General features: G+C 50.6%; 1 protein-coding gene across 1 annotated transcript in view; it reads right to left on the bottom strand.

Moving 5' to 3' along the window:
• Positions 1-16,652, bottom strand: part of SWI5 (SWI5 homologous recombination repair protein) — a 28,479-nt gene that overhangs the window by 3,748 nt on the left and 8,079 nt on the right. The gene's annotated exons all lie outside the window — the stretch shown is intronic.

The following is a 16,652-nucleotide window of genomic DNA, read 5'->3' as shown; positions in this document are numbered from 1 at the left end:
TCAGGCAAACAGCGGGTGAAATAAGTATTGAACGCACCAGTAACTACACTTCTAATGCTGCTATTGACATGAATTTTCTCACCAGATGGCGGTAACAACCCATCCAATCCACACAGGCAAAGAAATCAAACCATAGATGTCCATAAAGTAAGACATAGGGAAAAAGTATTGAACACAGAGAAGCAAAAAGCCATGGAAACTCAAGACACCAGCAGAAATCGATCAGTGATTAGAAAGAAATGCTGACACTTACTGAAAAAGTATATCAGGTTGTTCAATGTCCTTTAAAAAGGTGTCTCATTACCAAAATGCCACACAAGAAACATCTCATGCTGGGTAAAACCAGTGAGCTGTCTCAGGACCTTTGCAGCCTGATTGTTGGAAAACATACTGATGGCATTGGTTACAGAAGAATTTCTAAACTACCGAAGACTCCAGTGAACAATGTTGGGGCCATAATCTGAAAGTGGAAAAAATCATAATTTCCCCATAAATCGGTCACGACCAGGTGCTCTCCGCAAGATTTCAGACAGGGGAGTGGAAAGAAATACCAGCAGAGTTGTCCAAGAGCGAAAAAAAACACTTGTGGAAAGCTACAGAAAGAACTGGAATCAGCAGGTACAGTTGTATTAGAGAAAATGCACTCCCCTTCCATGGCCTGTATGCACGCTCCTGTATGCACGCTCCTGTATGCACGCTCCTGTATGCACGTTCCTGTATGCAGGCTCCTGTATGCAGGCTCCTGTATGCAGGCTCCTGTATGCAGGCTCCTTTATGAAGGCTCCTGTATGCAGGCTCCTGTATGCACGCTCCTGTATGCACGCTCCTGTATGCAGGCTCCTGTATGCAGGCTCCTGTATGCAGGCTCCTGTATGCAGGCTCCTGTATGCACGCTCCTGTATGCACGCTCCTGTATGCACGCTCCTGTATGCACGCTCCTGTATGCACGCTCCTGTATGCAGGCTCCTGTATGCAGGCTCCTGTATGCACGCTCCTGTATGCACGCTCCTGTATGCACGCTCCTGTATGCACGCTCCTGTATGCACGCTCCTGTATGCACGCTCCTGTATGCACGCTCCTGTATGCACGCTCTTGTATGCACGCTCCTGTATGCAGGCTCCTGTATGCAGGCTCCTGTATGCACGCTCCTGTATGCACGCTCCTGTATGCAGGCTCCTGTATGCACGCTCCTGTATGCACGCTCCTGTATGCACACTCGTGTATGCATGCTCACCATGCAATATTCCATTGCTGAACAGAAAGCAGGTTCAAGGGCGTTTAAAGCTTGCTCAACAACATTTAGACAAGTCTGTGAAATACTGGAGACTATAGTCTGGTCAGATGAGACCAAAATTAAACTCTTTGGAGGCCAAAAGGCAAATCACCCCAAAAACACCAACAGCGAAGTGTGGAGGTGGGAACATCATGGTGTGGGGCTGTTTTTCATTAGACGGCGCTGGAAAACTTCATATAATTGAAGGAAGGATGAATGGACAAATGTACAGAGACATTCCTGATAAATGATGAAGATGAAAAGAGGGTGGACAATTCAGCAAGACAACGATCCCAAACACACAGCCAAGGAAAGAAGATAAATCTGCTAGAATGGCCAAGCCGAACACCGGAGCTGAATCCAATAGAAAATGTTTAGAAGAAACTAGAAGCTCAAAGTTCATAGAAGGAGCTGGGTCCTGCAGGATGTGAGGAGTGTGTGCAGAAGAATGGGCCAAAATCCACCTGAGCAATGCAGGTGACTAGTGTCTCCATACAGGATGTGAGGAGTGTGTGCGGAAGAATGGGCCAAAATCCACCTGAGCAATGCAGGCGACTAGTGTCTCCATACAGGATGTGAGGAGTGTGTGCGGAAGAATGGGCCAAAATCCACCTGAGCAATGCAGGTGACCAGTGTCTCCATACAGGATGTGAGGAGTGTGTGCGGAAGAATGGACCAAAATCCACCTGAGCAATGCAGGCGACTAGTGTCTCCATACAGGACGTGAGGAGTGTGTGCAGAAGAATGGGCCAAAATCCACCTGAGCAATGCAGGCGACTAGTGTCTCCATACAGAATGTGAGGAGTGTGTGTGCGGAAGAATGGACCAAAATCCACCTGAGCAATGCAGGTGACCAGTGTCTCCATACAGGATGTGAGGAGTGTGTGCAGAAGAATGGCCCAAAATCCACCTGAGCAATGCAGGCGACTAGTGTCTCCATACAGGATGTGAGGAGTGTGTGCGGAAGAATGGGCCAAAATCCACCTGAGCAATGCAGGCGACTAGTGTCTCCATACAGGATGTGAGGAGTGTGTGTGCGGAAGAATGGACCAAAATCCACCTGAGCAATGCAGGGACTAGTGTCTCCATACAGGATGTGAGGAGTGTGTGCAGAAGAATGGACCAAAATCCACCTGAGCAATGCAGGGACCAGTGTCTCCATACAGGATGTGAGGAGTGTGTGCGGAAGAATATGCCAAAATCCACCTGAGCAATGGAGGTGACTAGTGTCTCCATACAGGATGTGAGGAGTGTGTGTGGAAGAATGGGCCAAAATCCACCTGAGCAATGCAGGGACTAGTGTCTCCATACAGGATGTGAGGAGTGTGTGCAGAAGAATGGGCCAAAATCCACCTGAGCAATGCAGGTGACTAGTGTCTCCATACAGGATGTGAGGAGTGTGTGCGGAAGAATGGGCCAAAATCCACCTGAGCAATGCAGGCGACTAGTGTCTCCATACAGGATGTGAGGAGTGTGTGCAGAAGAATGGGCCAAAATCCACCTGAGCAATGCAGGCGACTAGTGTCTCCATACAGGATGTGAGGAGTGTGTGTGTGGAAGAATGGACCAAAATCCACCTGAGCAATGCAGGTGACTAGTGTCTCCATACAGGATGTGAGGAGTGTGTGCGGAAGAATGGGCCAAAATCCACCTGAGCAATGCAGGCGACTAGTGTCTCCATACAGGATGTGAGGAGTGTGTGCGGAAGAATGGGCCAAAATCCACCTGAGCAATGCAGGAGACTATTGTCTCCATACAGGATGTGAGGAGTGTGTGCAGAAGAATGGGCCAAAATCCACCTGAGCAATGCAGGTGACTAGTGTCTCCATACAGGATGTGAGGAGTGTGTGCGGAAGAATGGGCCAAAATCCACCTGAGCAATGCAGGCGACTAGTGTCTCCATACAGGATGTGAGGAGTGTGTGCGGAAGAATGGCCAAAATCCACCTGAGCAATGCAGGCGGCTAGTGTCTCCATACAGGAAGTGAGGAGTGTGCGGAAGAATGGGCCAAAATCCACCTGAGCAATGCAGGCGACTAGTGCCTCCATACAGGAAGTGAGGAGTGTGCGGAAGAATGGGCCAAAATCCACCTGAGCAATGCAGGCGACTAGTGTCTCCATACAGGATGTGAGGAGTGTGTGCAGAAGAATGGACCAAATCCACCTGAGCAATGCAGGCGACTAGTGTCTCCATACAGGATGTGAGGAGTGTGTGCGGAAGAATGGGCCAAAATCCACCTGAGCAATGCAGGCGACTAGTGTCTCCATACAGGATGTGAGGAGTGTGTGCGGAAGAATGGGCCAAAATCCACCTGAGCAATGCAGGAGACTAGTGTCTCTATACAGGATGTGAGGAGTGTGTGCAGAAGAATGGCCAAAATCCACCTGAGCAATGCAGGTGACTAGTGTCTCCATACAGGATGTGAGGAGTGTGTGCGGAAGAATGGGCCAAAATCCCCCTGAGCAATGCAGGTGACTAGTGTCACCATACAGGATGTGAGGAGTGTGTGCAGAAGAATGGGCCAAAATCCACCTGAGCAATGCAGGCGACTAGTGTCTCCATACAGGATGTGAGGAGTGTGTGTGCGGAAGAATGAGCCAAAATCCACCTGAGCAATGCAGGTGACTAGTGTCTCCATACAGGATGTGAGGAATGTGTGCGGAAGAATGGGCCAAAATCCACCTGAGCAATGCAGGGGACTAGTGTCTCCATACAGGATGTGAGGAGTGTGTGCGGAAGAATGGGCCAAAATCCACCTGAGCAATGCAGGTGACCAGTGTCTCCATACAGGATGTGAGGAGTGTGTGCGGGAGAATGGGCCAAAATCCACCTGAGCAATGCAGGCGACTAGTGTCTCCATACAGGATGTGAGGAGTGTATGTGGAAGAATGGACCAAAATCCACCTGAGCAATGCAGGCAACTAGTGTCTCCATACAGGATGTGAGGAGTGTGTGCAGAAGAATGGACCAAAATCCACCTGAGCAATGCAGGTGACTAGTGTCTCCATACAGGATGTGAGGAGTGTGTGCAGAAGAATGGACCAAAATCCACCTGAGCAATGCAGGCGACTAGTGTCTCCATACAGGATGTGAGGAGTGTGTGCGGAAGAATGGGCCAAAATCCACCTGAGCAATGCAGGTGACTAGTGTCTCCATACAGGATGTGAGGAGTGTGTGTGCGGAAGAATGGGCCAATATCCACCTGAGCAATGCAGGGACCAGTGTCTCCATACAGGATGTGAGGAGTGTGTGCGGAAGAATGGGGCAAAATCCACCTGAGCAATGCAGGGACCAGTGTCTCCATACAGGATGTGAGGAGTGTGTGCGGAAGAATGGCCCAAAATCCACCTGAGCAATGCAGGCGACTAGTGTCTCCATACAGGATGTGAGGAGTGTGTGCGGAAGAATGGGCCAAAATCCACCTGAGCAATGCAGGTGACTAGTGTCTCCATACAGGATGTGAGGAGTGTGTGTGCGGAAGAATGGGCCAATATCCACCTGAGCAATGCAGGGACCAGTGTCTCCATACAGGATGTGAGGAGTGTGTGCGGAAGAATGGGGCAAAATCCACCTGAGCAATGCAGGCGACTAGTGTCTCCATACAGGATGTGAGGAGTGTGTATGTGGAAGAATGGACCAAAATCCACCTGAGCAATGCAGGCAACTAGTGTCTCCATACAGGATGTGAGGAGTGTGTGTGCGGAAGAATGGACCAAAATCCACCTGAGCAATGCAAGCGACTAGTGTCTCAATACAGGATGTGAGGAGTGTGTGCGGAAGAATGGGCCAAAATCCACCTGAGCAATGCAGGTGACTAGTGTCTCCATACAGGATGTGAGGAGTGTGTGCAGAAGAATGGGCCAAAATCCACCTGAGCAATGCAGGCAACTAGTGTCTCCATACAGGATGTGAGGAGTGTGTGCAGAAGAATGGCCCAAAATCCACCTGAGCAATGCAGGCGACTAGTGTCTCCATACAGGATGTGAGGAGTGTGTGCAGAAGAATGGGCCAAAATCCACCTGAGCAATGCAGGCGACTAGTGTCTCCATACAGGATGTGAGGAGTGTGTGCGGAAGAATGGGCCAAAATCCACCTGAGCAATGCAGGGACTAGTGTCTCCATACAGGATGTTAGGAGTGTGTGCAGAAGAATGGACCAAAATCCACCTGAGCAATGCAGGTGACTAGTGTCTCCATACAGGATGTGAGGAGTGTGTGCGGAAGAATGGGCCAAAATCCACCTGAGCAATGCAGGGACTAGTGTCTCCATACAGGATGTGAGGAGTGTGTGCAGAAGAATGGACCAAAATCCACCTGAGCAATGCAGGTGACTAGTGTCTCCATACAGGATGTGAGGAGTGTGTGCGGAAGAATGGACCAAAATCCACCTGAGCAATGCAGGGACTAGTGTCTCCATACAGGATGTGAGTAGTGTGTGCGGAAGAATGGGCCAAAATCCACCTGAGCAATGCAGGTGACTAGTGTCTCCATACAGGGTGTGAGGAGTGTGTGCGGAAGAATGGGCCAAAATCCACCTGAGCAATGCAGGTGACTAGTGTCTCCATACAGGATGTGAGGAGTGTGTGCAGAAGAATGGACCAAAATCCACCTGAGCAATGCAGGCGACTAGTGTCTCCATACAGGATGTGAGGAGTGTGTGCGGAAGAATGGACAAAATCCACCTGAACAATGCAGGTGACTAGTGTCTCCATACAGGATGTGAGTAGTGTGTGCGGAAGAATGGGCCAAAATCCACCTGAGCAATGCAGGCGACTAGTGTCTCCATACAGGATGTGAGTAGTGTGTGCGGAAGAATGGGCCAAAATCCACCTGAGCAATGCAGGCGACTAGTGTCTCCATACAGGATGTGAGGAGTGTGTGCGGAAGAATGGGCCAAAATCCACCTGAGCAATGCAGGCGACTAGTGTCTCCATACAGGATGTGAGTAGTGTGTGCGGAAGAATGGGCCAAAATCCACCTGAGCAATGCAGGCGACTAGTGTCTCCATACAGGATGTGAGTAGTGTGTGCGGAAGAATGGGCCAAAATCCACCTGAGCAATGCAGGCGACTAGTGTCTCCATACAGGATGTGAGGAGTGTGTGCGGAAGAATGGGCCAAAATCCACCTGAGCAATGCAGGCGACTAGTGTCTCCATACAGGATGTGAGGAGTGTGTGCGGAAAAATGGGCCAAAATCCACCTGAGCAATGCAGGCGACTAGTGTCTCCATACAGGATGTGAGTAGTGTGTGCGGAAGAATGGGCCAAAATCCACCTGAGCAATGCAGGTGACTAGTGTCTCCATACAGGATGTGAGGAGTGTGTGTGGAAGAATGGGCCAAAATCCACCTGAGCAATGCAGGAGACTAGTGTCTCCATACAGGATGTGAGGAGTGTGTGCGGAAGAATGGCCAAAATCCACCTGAGCAATGCAGGGACTATTGTCTCCATACAGGATGTGAGGAGTGTGTGCGGAAGAATGGGCCAAAATCCACCTGAGCAATGCAGGTGACTAGTGTCTCCATACAGGATGTGAGGAGTGTGTGTGGAAGAATGGACCAAAATCCACCTGAGCAATGCAGGCGACTAGTGTCTCCATACAGGATGTGAGGAGTGTGTGCATTAGAATGGGCCAAAATCCACCTGAGCAATGCAGGTGACTAGTGTCTCCATACAGGATGTGAGGAGTGTGTGTGGAAGAATGGGCCAAAATCCACCTGAGCAATGCAGGTGACTAGTGTCTCCATACAGGATGTGAGGAGTGTGTGCAGAAGAATGGGCCAAAATCCACCTGAGCAATGCAGGGACTAGTGTCTCCATACAGGATGTGAGGAGTGTGTGCAGAAGAATGGGCCAAAATCCACCTGAGCAATGCAGGTGACTAGTGTGTCCATACAGGATGTGAGGAGTGTGTGAGGAAGAATGGGCCAAAATCCACCTGAGCAATGCAGGTGACTAGTGTCTCCATACAGGATGTGAGGAGTGTGTGCAGAAGAATGGGCCAAAATCCACCTGAGCAATGCAGGAGACTAGTGTCTCCATACAGGATGTGAGGAGTGTGTGAGGAAGAATGGGCCAAAATCCACCTGAGCAATGCAGGGACTAGTGTCTCCATACAGGATGTGAGGAGTGTGTGTGCGGAAGAATGGGCCAAAATCCACCTGAGCAATGCAGGTGACTAGTGTCTCCATACAGGATGTGAGGAGTGTGTGAGGAAGAATGGGCCAAAATCCACCTGAGCAATGCAGGGACTAGTGTCTCCATACAGGATGTGAGGAGTGTGTGCAGAAGAATGGGCCAAAATCCACCTGAGCAATGCAGGTGACTAGTGTCTCCATACAGGATGTGAGGAGTGTGTGCGGAAGAATGGGCCAAATCCACCTGAGCAATGCAGGCGACTAGTGTCTCCATACAGGATGTGAAGAGTGTGTGCAGAAGAATGGGCCAAAATCCACCTGAGCAATGCAGGCGACTAGTGTCTCCATACAGGATGTGAGGAGTGTGTATGTGGAAGAATGGACCAAAATCCACCTGAGCAATGCAGGCAACTAGTGTCTCCATACAGGATGTGAGGAGTGTGTGCGGGAGAATGGGCCAAAATCCACCTGAGCAATGCAGGCGACTAGTGTCTTCATACAGGATGTGAGGAGTGTGTATGTGGAAGAATGGACCAAAATCCACCTGAGCAATGCAGGCAACTAGTGTCTCCATACAGGATGTGAGGAGTGTGTGCGGGAGAATGGGCCAAAATCCACCTGAGCAATGCAGGTGACTAGTGTCTCCATACAGGATGTGAGGAGTGTGTGCAGAAGAATGGGCCAAAATCCACCTGAGCAATGCAGGCGACTAGTGTCTCCATACAGAATGTGAGGAGTGTGTGCAGAAGAATGGGCCAAAATCCACCTGAGCAATGCAGGCGACTAGTGTCTCCATACAGGATGTGAGGAGTGTGTGCGGAAGAATGGGCCAAAATCCACCTGAGCAATGCAGGTGACTAGTGTCTCCATACAGGATGTGAGGAGTGTGTGTGCAGAAGAATGGACCAAAATCCACCTGAGCAATGCAGGTGACTAGTGTCTCCATACAGGATGTGAGGAGTGTGTGCATAAAGAATGGGCCAAAATCCACCTGAGCAATGCAGGCGACTAGTGTCTCCATACAGGATGTGAGGAGTGTGTGTGCGGAAGAATGGGCCAATATCCACCTGAGCAATGCAGGGACCAGTGTCTCCATACAGGATGTGAGGAGTGTGTGCAGAAGAATGGCCCAAAATCCACCTGAGCAATGCAGGTGACTAGTGTCTCCATACAGGATGTGAGGAGTGTGTGCAGAAGAATGGACCAAAATCCACCTGAGCAATGCAGGTGACTAGTGTCTCCATACAGGATGTGAGGAGTGTGTGTGCAGAAGAATGGGCCAAAATCCACCTGAGCAATGCAGGCGACTAGTGTCTCCATACAGGATGTGAGGAGTGTGTGCAGAAGAATGGACCAAAATCCACCTGAGCAATGCAGGCGACTAGTGTCTCCATACAGGATGTGAGGAGTGTGTGCGGAAGAATGGACCAAAATCCACCTGAGCAATGCAGGCGACTAGTGTCTCCATACAGGATGTGAGTAGTGTGTGCGGAAGAATGGGCCAAAATCCACCTGAGCAATGCAGGCGACTAGTGTCTCCATACAGGATGTGAGGAGTGTGTGCAGAAGAATGGGCCAAAATCCACCTGAGCAATGCAGGCAACTAGCGTCTCCATAAAGGATGTGAGGAGTGTGTGTGCAGAAGAATGGACCAAAATCCACCTGAGCAATGCAGGTGACTAGTGTCTCCATACAGGATGTGAGGAGTGTGTGCAGAAGAATGGGCCAAAATCCACCTGAGCAATGCAGGCGACTAGTGTCTCCATACAGGATGTGAGTAGTGTGTGCGGAAGAATGGGCCAAAATCCACCTGAGCAATGCCAGAGACTAGTGTCTCCATACAGGATGTGAGGAGTGTGTGCGGAAGAATGGGCCAAAATCCACCTGAGCAATGCAGGCGACTAGTGTCTCCATACAGGATGTGAGGAGTGTGTGCAGAAGAATGGGCCAAAATCCACCTGAGCAATGCAGGCGACTAGTGTCTCCATACAGGATGTGAGTAGTGTGTGCGGAAGAATGGGCCAAAATCCACCTGAGCAATGCAGGCGACTAGTGTCTCCATACAGGATGTGAGGAGTGTGTGCAGAAGAATGGGCCAAAATCCACCTGAGCAATGCAGGCGACTAGTGTCTCGATACAGAATGTGAGGAGTGTGTGCGGAAGAATGGGCCAAAATCCACCTGAGCAATGCAGGCGACTAGTGTCTCCATACAGGATGTGAGGAGTGTGTGAGGAAGAATGGGCCAAAATCCACCTGAGCAATGCAGGGACTAGTGTCTCCATACAGGATGTGAGGAGTGTGTGAGGAAGAATGGGCCAAAATCCACCTGAGCAATGCAGGCGACTAGTGTCTCCATACAGGATGTGAGGAGTGTGTGAGGAAGAATGGGCCAAAATCCACCTGAGCAATGCAGGGACTAGTGTCTCCATACAGGATGTGAGGAGTGTGTGCAGAAGAATGGGCCAAAATCCACCTGAGCAATGCAGGCGACTAGTGTCTCCATACAGGATGTGAGGAGTGTGTGCAGAAGAATGGGCCAAAATCCACCTGAGCAATGCAGGCGACTAGTGTCTCCATACAGGATGTGAGGAGTGTGTGCGGAAGAATGGGCCAAATCCACCTGAGCAATGCAGGCGACTAGTGTCTCCATACAGGATGTGAGGAGTGTGTGCGGAAGAATGGACCAAAATCCACCTGAGCAATGCAGGGACTAGTGTCTCCATACAGGATGTGAGGAGTGTGTGCAGAAGAATGGGCCAAAATCCACCTGAGCAATGCAGGTGACTAGTGTCTCCATACAGGATGTGAGGAGTGTGTGCAGAAGAATGGGCCAAATCCACCTGAGCAATGCAGGTGACTAGTGTCTCCATACAGGATGTGAGGAGTGTGTGCGGAAGAATGGGCCAAATCCACCTGAGCAATGCAGGCGACTAGTGTCTTCATACAGGATGTGAGGAGTGTGTATGTGGAAGAATGGACCAAAATCCACCTGAGCAATGCAGGCGACTAGTGTCTCCATACAGGATGTGAGGAGTGTGTGAGGAAGAATGGGCCAAAATCCACCTGAGCAATGCAGGGACTAGTGTCTCCATACAGGATGTGAGGAGTGTGTGCAGAAGAATGGGCCAAAATCCACCTGAGCAATGCAGGTGACTAGTGTCTCCATACAGGATGTGAGGAGTGTGTGCAGAAGAATGGGCCAAATCCACCTGAGCAATGCAGGTGACTAGTGTCTCCATACAGGATGTGAGGAGTGTGTGCGGAAGAATGGGCCAAATCCACCTGAGCAATGCAGGCGACTAGTGTCTTCATACAGGATGTGAGGAGTGTGTATGTGGAAGAATGGACCAAAATCCACCTGAGCAATGCAGGCGACTAGTGTCTCCATACAGGATGTGAGGAGTGTGTGTGCGGAAGAATGAACCAAAATCCACCTGAGCAATGCAGGTGACTAGTGTCTCCATACAGGATGTGAGGAGTGTGTGCGGGAGAATGGGCCAAAATCCACCTGAGCAATGCAGGCGACTAGTGTCTCCATACAGGATGTGAGGAGTGTGTGCGGGAGAATGGGCCAAAATCCACCTGAGCAATGCAGGCGACTAGTGTCTCCATACAGGATGTGAGGAGTGTGTGCGGAAGAATGGACCAAAATCCACCTGAGCAATGCAGGGACTAGTGTCTCCATACAGGATGTGAGGAGTGTGTGCGGAAGAATGGCCAAAATCCACCTGAGCAATGCAGGGACTAGTGTCTCCATACAGGATGTGAGGAGTGTGTATGTGGAAGAATGGACCAAAATCCACCTGAGCAATGCAGGGACTAGTGTCTCCATACAGGATGTGAGGAGTGTGTATGTGGAAGAATGGGCCAAAATCCACCTGAGCAATGCAGGCGACTAGTGTCTCCATACAGGATGTGAGGAGTGTGTGAGGAAGAATGGGCCAAAATCCACCTGAGCAATGCAGGGACTAGTGTCTCCATACAGGATGTGAGGAGTGTGTGAGGAAGAATGGGCCAAAATCCACCTGAGCAATGCAGGCGACTAGTGTCTCCATACAGGATGTGAGGAATGTGTGCGGAAGAATGGGCCAAAATCCACCTGAGCAATGCAGGCGACTAGTGTCTCCATACAGGATGTGAGGAGTGTGTGAGGAAGAATGGGCCAAAATCCACCTGAGCAATGCAGGGACTAGTGTCTCCATACAGGATGTGAGGAGTGTGTGAGGAAGAATGGGCCAAAATCCACCTGAGCAATGCAGGCGACTAGTGTCTCCATACAGGATGTGAGGAGTGTGTGAGGAAGAATGGGCCAAAATCCACCTGAGCAATGCAGGGACTAGTGTCTCCATACAGGATGTGAGGAGTGTGTGCAGAAGAATGGGCCAAAATCCACCTGAGCAATGCAGGCGACTAGTGTCTACATACAGGATGTGAGGAGTGAGTGCGGAAGAATGGGCCAAATCCACCTGAGCAATGCAGGCGACTAGTGTCTCCATACAGGATGTGAGGAGTGTGTGCGGAAGAATGGGCCAAAATCCACCTGAGCAATGCAGGCGACTAGTGTCTCCATACAGGATGTGAGGAGTGTGTGAGGAAGAATGGGCCAAAATCCACCTGAGCAATGCAGGGACTAGTGTCTCCATACAGGATGTGAGGAGTGTGTGCAGAAGAATGGGCCAAAATCCACCTGAGCAATGCAGGTGACTAGTGTCTCCATACAGGATGTGAGGAGTGTGTGCGGAAGAATGGGCCAAATCCACCTGAGCAATGCAGGCGACTAGTGTCTTCATACAGGATGTGAGGAGTGTGTATGTGGAAGAATGGACCAAAATCCACCTGAGCAATGCAGGCAACTAGTGTCTCCATACAGGATGTGAGGAGTGTGTGCGGGAGAATGGGCCAAAATCCACCTGAGCAATGCAGGGACTAGTGTCTCCATACAGGATGTGAGGAGTGTGTGCGGAAGAATGGGCCAAAATCCACCTGAGCAATGCAGGGACTAGTGTCTCCATACAGGATGTGAGGAGTGTGTGCGGAAGAATGGGCCAAAATCCACCTGAGCAATGCAGGGACTAGTGTCTCCATACAGGATGTGAGGAGTGTGTGCGGAAGAATGGGCCAAAATCCACCTGAGCAATGCAGGTGACCAGTGTCTCCATACAGGATGTGAGGAGTGTGTGCGGAAGACTGGACCAAAATCCACCTGAGCAATGCAGGCGACTAGTGTCTCCATACAGGATGTGAGGAGTGTGTGCGGAAGAATGGGCCAAAATCCACCTGAGCAATGCAGGGACTAGTGTCTCCATACAGGATGTGAGGAGTGTTTGCAGAAGAATGGTCCAAAATCCACCTGAGCAATGCAGGGGACTAGTGTCTCCATACAGGATGTGAGGAGTGTGTATGTGGAAGAATGGACCAAAATCCACCTGAGCAATGCAGGTGACTAGTGTCTCCATACAGGATGTGAGGGGTGTGTGCAGAAGAATGGTCCAAAATCCACCTGAGCAATGCAGGGGACTAGTGTCTCCATACAGGATGTGAGGAGTGTGTGCGGAAGAATGGGCCAAAATCCACCTGAGCAATGCAGGTGACTAGTGTCTCCATACAGGATGTGAGGAGTGTGTGCGGAAGAATGGGCCAAAATCCACCTGAGCAATGCAGGCGACTAGTGTCTCCATACAGGATGTGAGGAGTGTGTGCGGAAGAATGGGCCAAAATCCACCTGAGCAATGCAGGCGACTAGTGTCTCCATACAGGATGTGAGGAGTGTGTATGTGGAAGAATGGACCAAAATCCACCTGAGCAATGCAGGTGACTAGTGTCTCCATACAGGATGTGAGGGGTGTGTGCAGAAGAATGGTCCAAAATCCACCTGAGCAATGCAGGTGACTAGTGTCTCCATACAGGATGTGAGGAGTGTGTGCGGAAGAATGGGCCAAAATCCACCTGAGCAATGCAGGTGACTAGTGTCTCCATACAGGATGTGAGGAGTGTGTGCGGAAGAATGGGCCAAAATCCCCCTGAGCAATGCAGGTGACTAGTGTCTCCATACAGGATGTGAGGAGTGTGTGCGGGAGAATGGGCCAAAATCCACCTGAGCAATGCAGGCGACTAGTGTCTCCATACAGGATGTGAGGAGTGTGTGCGGAAGAATGGGCCAAAATCCACCTGAGCAATGCAGGCGACTAGTGTCTCCATACAGAATGTGAGGAGTGTGTGCGGGAGAATGGGCCAAAATCCACCTGAGCAATGCAGGCGACTAGTGTCTCCATACAGGATCTGAGGAGTGTGTATGTGGAAGTATGGACCAAAACCCACCTGAGCAATGCAGGCAACTAGTGTCTCCATACAGGATGTGAGGAGTGTGTGCGGGAGAATGGGCCAAAATCCACCTGAGCAATGCAGGTGACTAGTGTCTCCATACAGGATGTGAGGAGTGTGTGCGGGAGAATGGGCCAAAATCCACCTGAGCAATGCAGGCGACTAGTGTCTCCATACAGGATGTGAGGAGTGTGTGCGGAAGAATGGGCCAAAATCCACCTGAGCAATGCAGGCGACTAGTGTCTCCATACAGGATGTGAGGAGTGTGTATGTGGAAGAATGGACCAAAATCCACCTGAGCAATGCAGGTGACTAGTGTCTCCATACAGGATGTGAGGGGTGTGTGCAGAAGAATGGTCCAAAATCCACCTGAGCAATGCAGGTGACTAGTGTCTCCATACAGGATGTGAGGAGTGTGTGCGGAAGAATGGACCAAAATCCACCTGAGCAATGCAGGTGACTAGTGTCTCCATACAGGATGTGAGGAGTGTGTGCAGAAGAATGGTCCAAAATCCACCTGAGCAATGCAGGCAACTAGTGTCTCCATACAGGATGTGAGGAGTGTGTGCGGAAGAATGGGCCAAAATCCACCTGAGCAATGCAGGTGACTAGTGTCTCCATACAGGATGTGAGGAGTGTGTGCGGAAGAATGGACCAAAATCCACCTGAGCAATGCAGGCAACTAGTGTCTCCATACAGGATGTGAGGAGTGTGTGCGGGAGAATGGGCCAAAATCCACCTGAGCAATGCAGGTGACTAGTGTCTCCATACAGGATGTGAGGAGTGTGTGCGGAAGAATGGACCAAAATCCACCTGAGCAATGCAGGCAACTAGTGTCTCCATACAGGATGTGAGGAGTGTGTGCGGGAGAATGGGCCAAAATCCCCCTGAGCAATGCAGGTGACTAGTGTCTCCATACAGGATGTGAGGAGTGTGTGCGGGAGAATGGGCCAAAATCCACCTGAGCAATGCAGGTGACTAGTGTCTCCATACAGGATGTGAGGAGTGTGTGCGGGAGAATGGGCCAAAATCCACCTGAGCAATGCAGGCGACTAGTGTCTCCATACAGGATGTGAGGAGTGTGTGCGGAAGAATGGGCCAAAATCCACCTGAGCAATGCAGGCGACTAGTGTCTCCATACAGGATGTGAGGAGTGTGTATGTGGAAGAATGGACCAAAATCCACCTGAGCAATGCAGGTGACTAGTGTCTCCATACAGGATGTGAGGGGTGTGTGCAGAAGAATGGTCCAAAATCCACCTGAGCAATGCAGGCAACTAGTGTCTCCATACAGGATGTGAGGAGTGTGTGCGGGAGAATGGGCCAAAATCCACCTGAGCAATGCAGGTGACCAGTGTCTCCATACAGGATGTGAGGAGTGTGTGCGGGAGAATGGGCCAAAATCCACCTGAGCAATGCAGGCGACTAGTGTCTCCATACAGGATGTGAGGAGTGTGTGCGGAAGAATGGGCCAAAATCCACCTGAGCAATGCAGGCGACTAGTGTCTCCATACAGAATGTGAGGAGTGTGTGCGGGAGAATGGGCCAAAATCCACCTGAGCAATGCAGGCGACTAGTGTCTCCATACAGGATCTGAGGAGTGTGTATGTGGAAGTATGGACCAAAATCCACCTGAGCAATGCAGGCAACTAGTGTCTCCATACAGGATGTGAGGAGTGTGTGCGGGAGAATGGGCCAAAATCCACCTGAGCAATGCAGGCGACTAGTGTCTCCATACAGGATCTGAGGAGTGTGTATGTGGAAGTATGGACCAAAATCCACCTGAGCAATGCAGGCAACTAGTGTCTCCATACAGGATGTGAGGAGTGTGTGCGGGAGAATGGGCCAAAATCCACCTGAGCAATGCAGGCGACTAGTGTCTCCATACAGGATGTGAGGAGTGTGTGCGGAAGAATGGGCCAAAATCCACCTGAGCAATGCAGGCGACTAGTGTCTCCATACAGGATGTGAGGAGTGTGTATGTGGAAGAATGGACCAAAATCCACCTGAGCAATGCAGGTGACTAGTGTCTCCATACAGGATGTGAGGGGTGTGTGCAGAAGAATGGTCCAAAATCCACCTGAGCAATGCAGGTGACTAGTGTCTCCATACAGGATGTGAGGAGTGTGTGCGGAAGAATGGACCAAAATCCACCTGAGCAATGCAGGTGACTAGTGTCTCCATACAGGATGTGAGGAGTGTGTGCAGAAGAATGGTCCAAAATCCACCTGAGCAATGCAGGCAACTAGTGTCTCCATACAGGATGTGAGGAGTGTGTGCGGAAGAATGGGCCAAAATCCACCTGAGCAATGCAGGTGACTAGTGTCTCCATACAGGATGTGAGGAGTGTGTGCGGAAGAATGGACCAAAATCCACCTGAGCAATGCAGGCAACTAGTGTCTCCATACAGGATGTGAGGAGTGTGTGCGGGAGAATGGGCCAAAATCCACCTGAGCAATGCAGGTGACTAGTGTCTCCATACAGGATGTGAGGAGTGTGTGCGGAAGAATGGGCCAAAATCCACCTGAGCAATGCAGGCAACTAGTGTCTCCATACAGGATGTGAGGAGTGTGTGCGGGAGAATGGGCCAAAATCCACCTGAGCAATGCAGGTGACTAGTGTCTCCATACAGGATGTGAGGAGTGTGTGCGGGAGAATGGGCCAAAATCCCCCTGAGCAATGCAGGTGACTAGTGTCTCCATACAGGATGTGAGGAGTGTGTGCGGGAGAATGGGCCAAAATCCACCTGAGCAATGCAGGCGACTAGTGTCTTCATACAGGATCTGAGGAGTGTGTATGTGGAAGTATGGACCAAAATCCACCTGAGCAATGCAGGCAACTAGTGTCTCCATACAGGATGTGAGGAGTGTGTGCGGGAGAATGGGCCAAAATCCACCTGAGCAATGCAGGTGACTAGTGTCTC

Source organism: Anomaloglossus baeobatrachus, chromosome 9 (genome assembly GCF_048569485.1).
Source record: "Anomaloglossus baeobatrachus isolate aAnoBae1 chromosome 9, aAnoBae1.hap1, whole genome shotgun sequence".
Taxonomy (NCBI): Eukaryota; Metazoa; Chordata; class Amphibia; order Anura; family Aromobatidae; genus Anomaloglossus; species Anomaloglossus baeobatrachus.
This window is presented reverse-complemented; position numbering and strand designations above follow the sequence as displayed.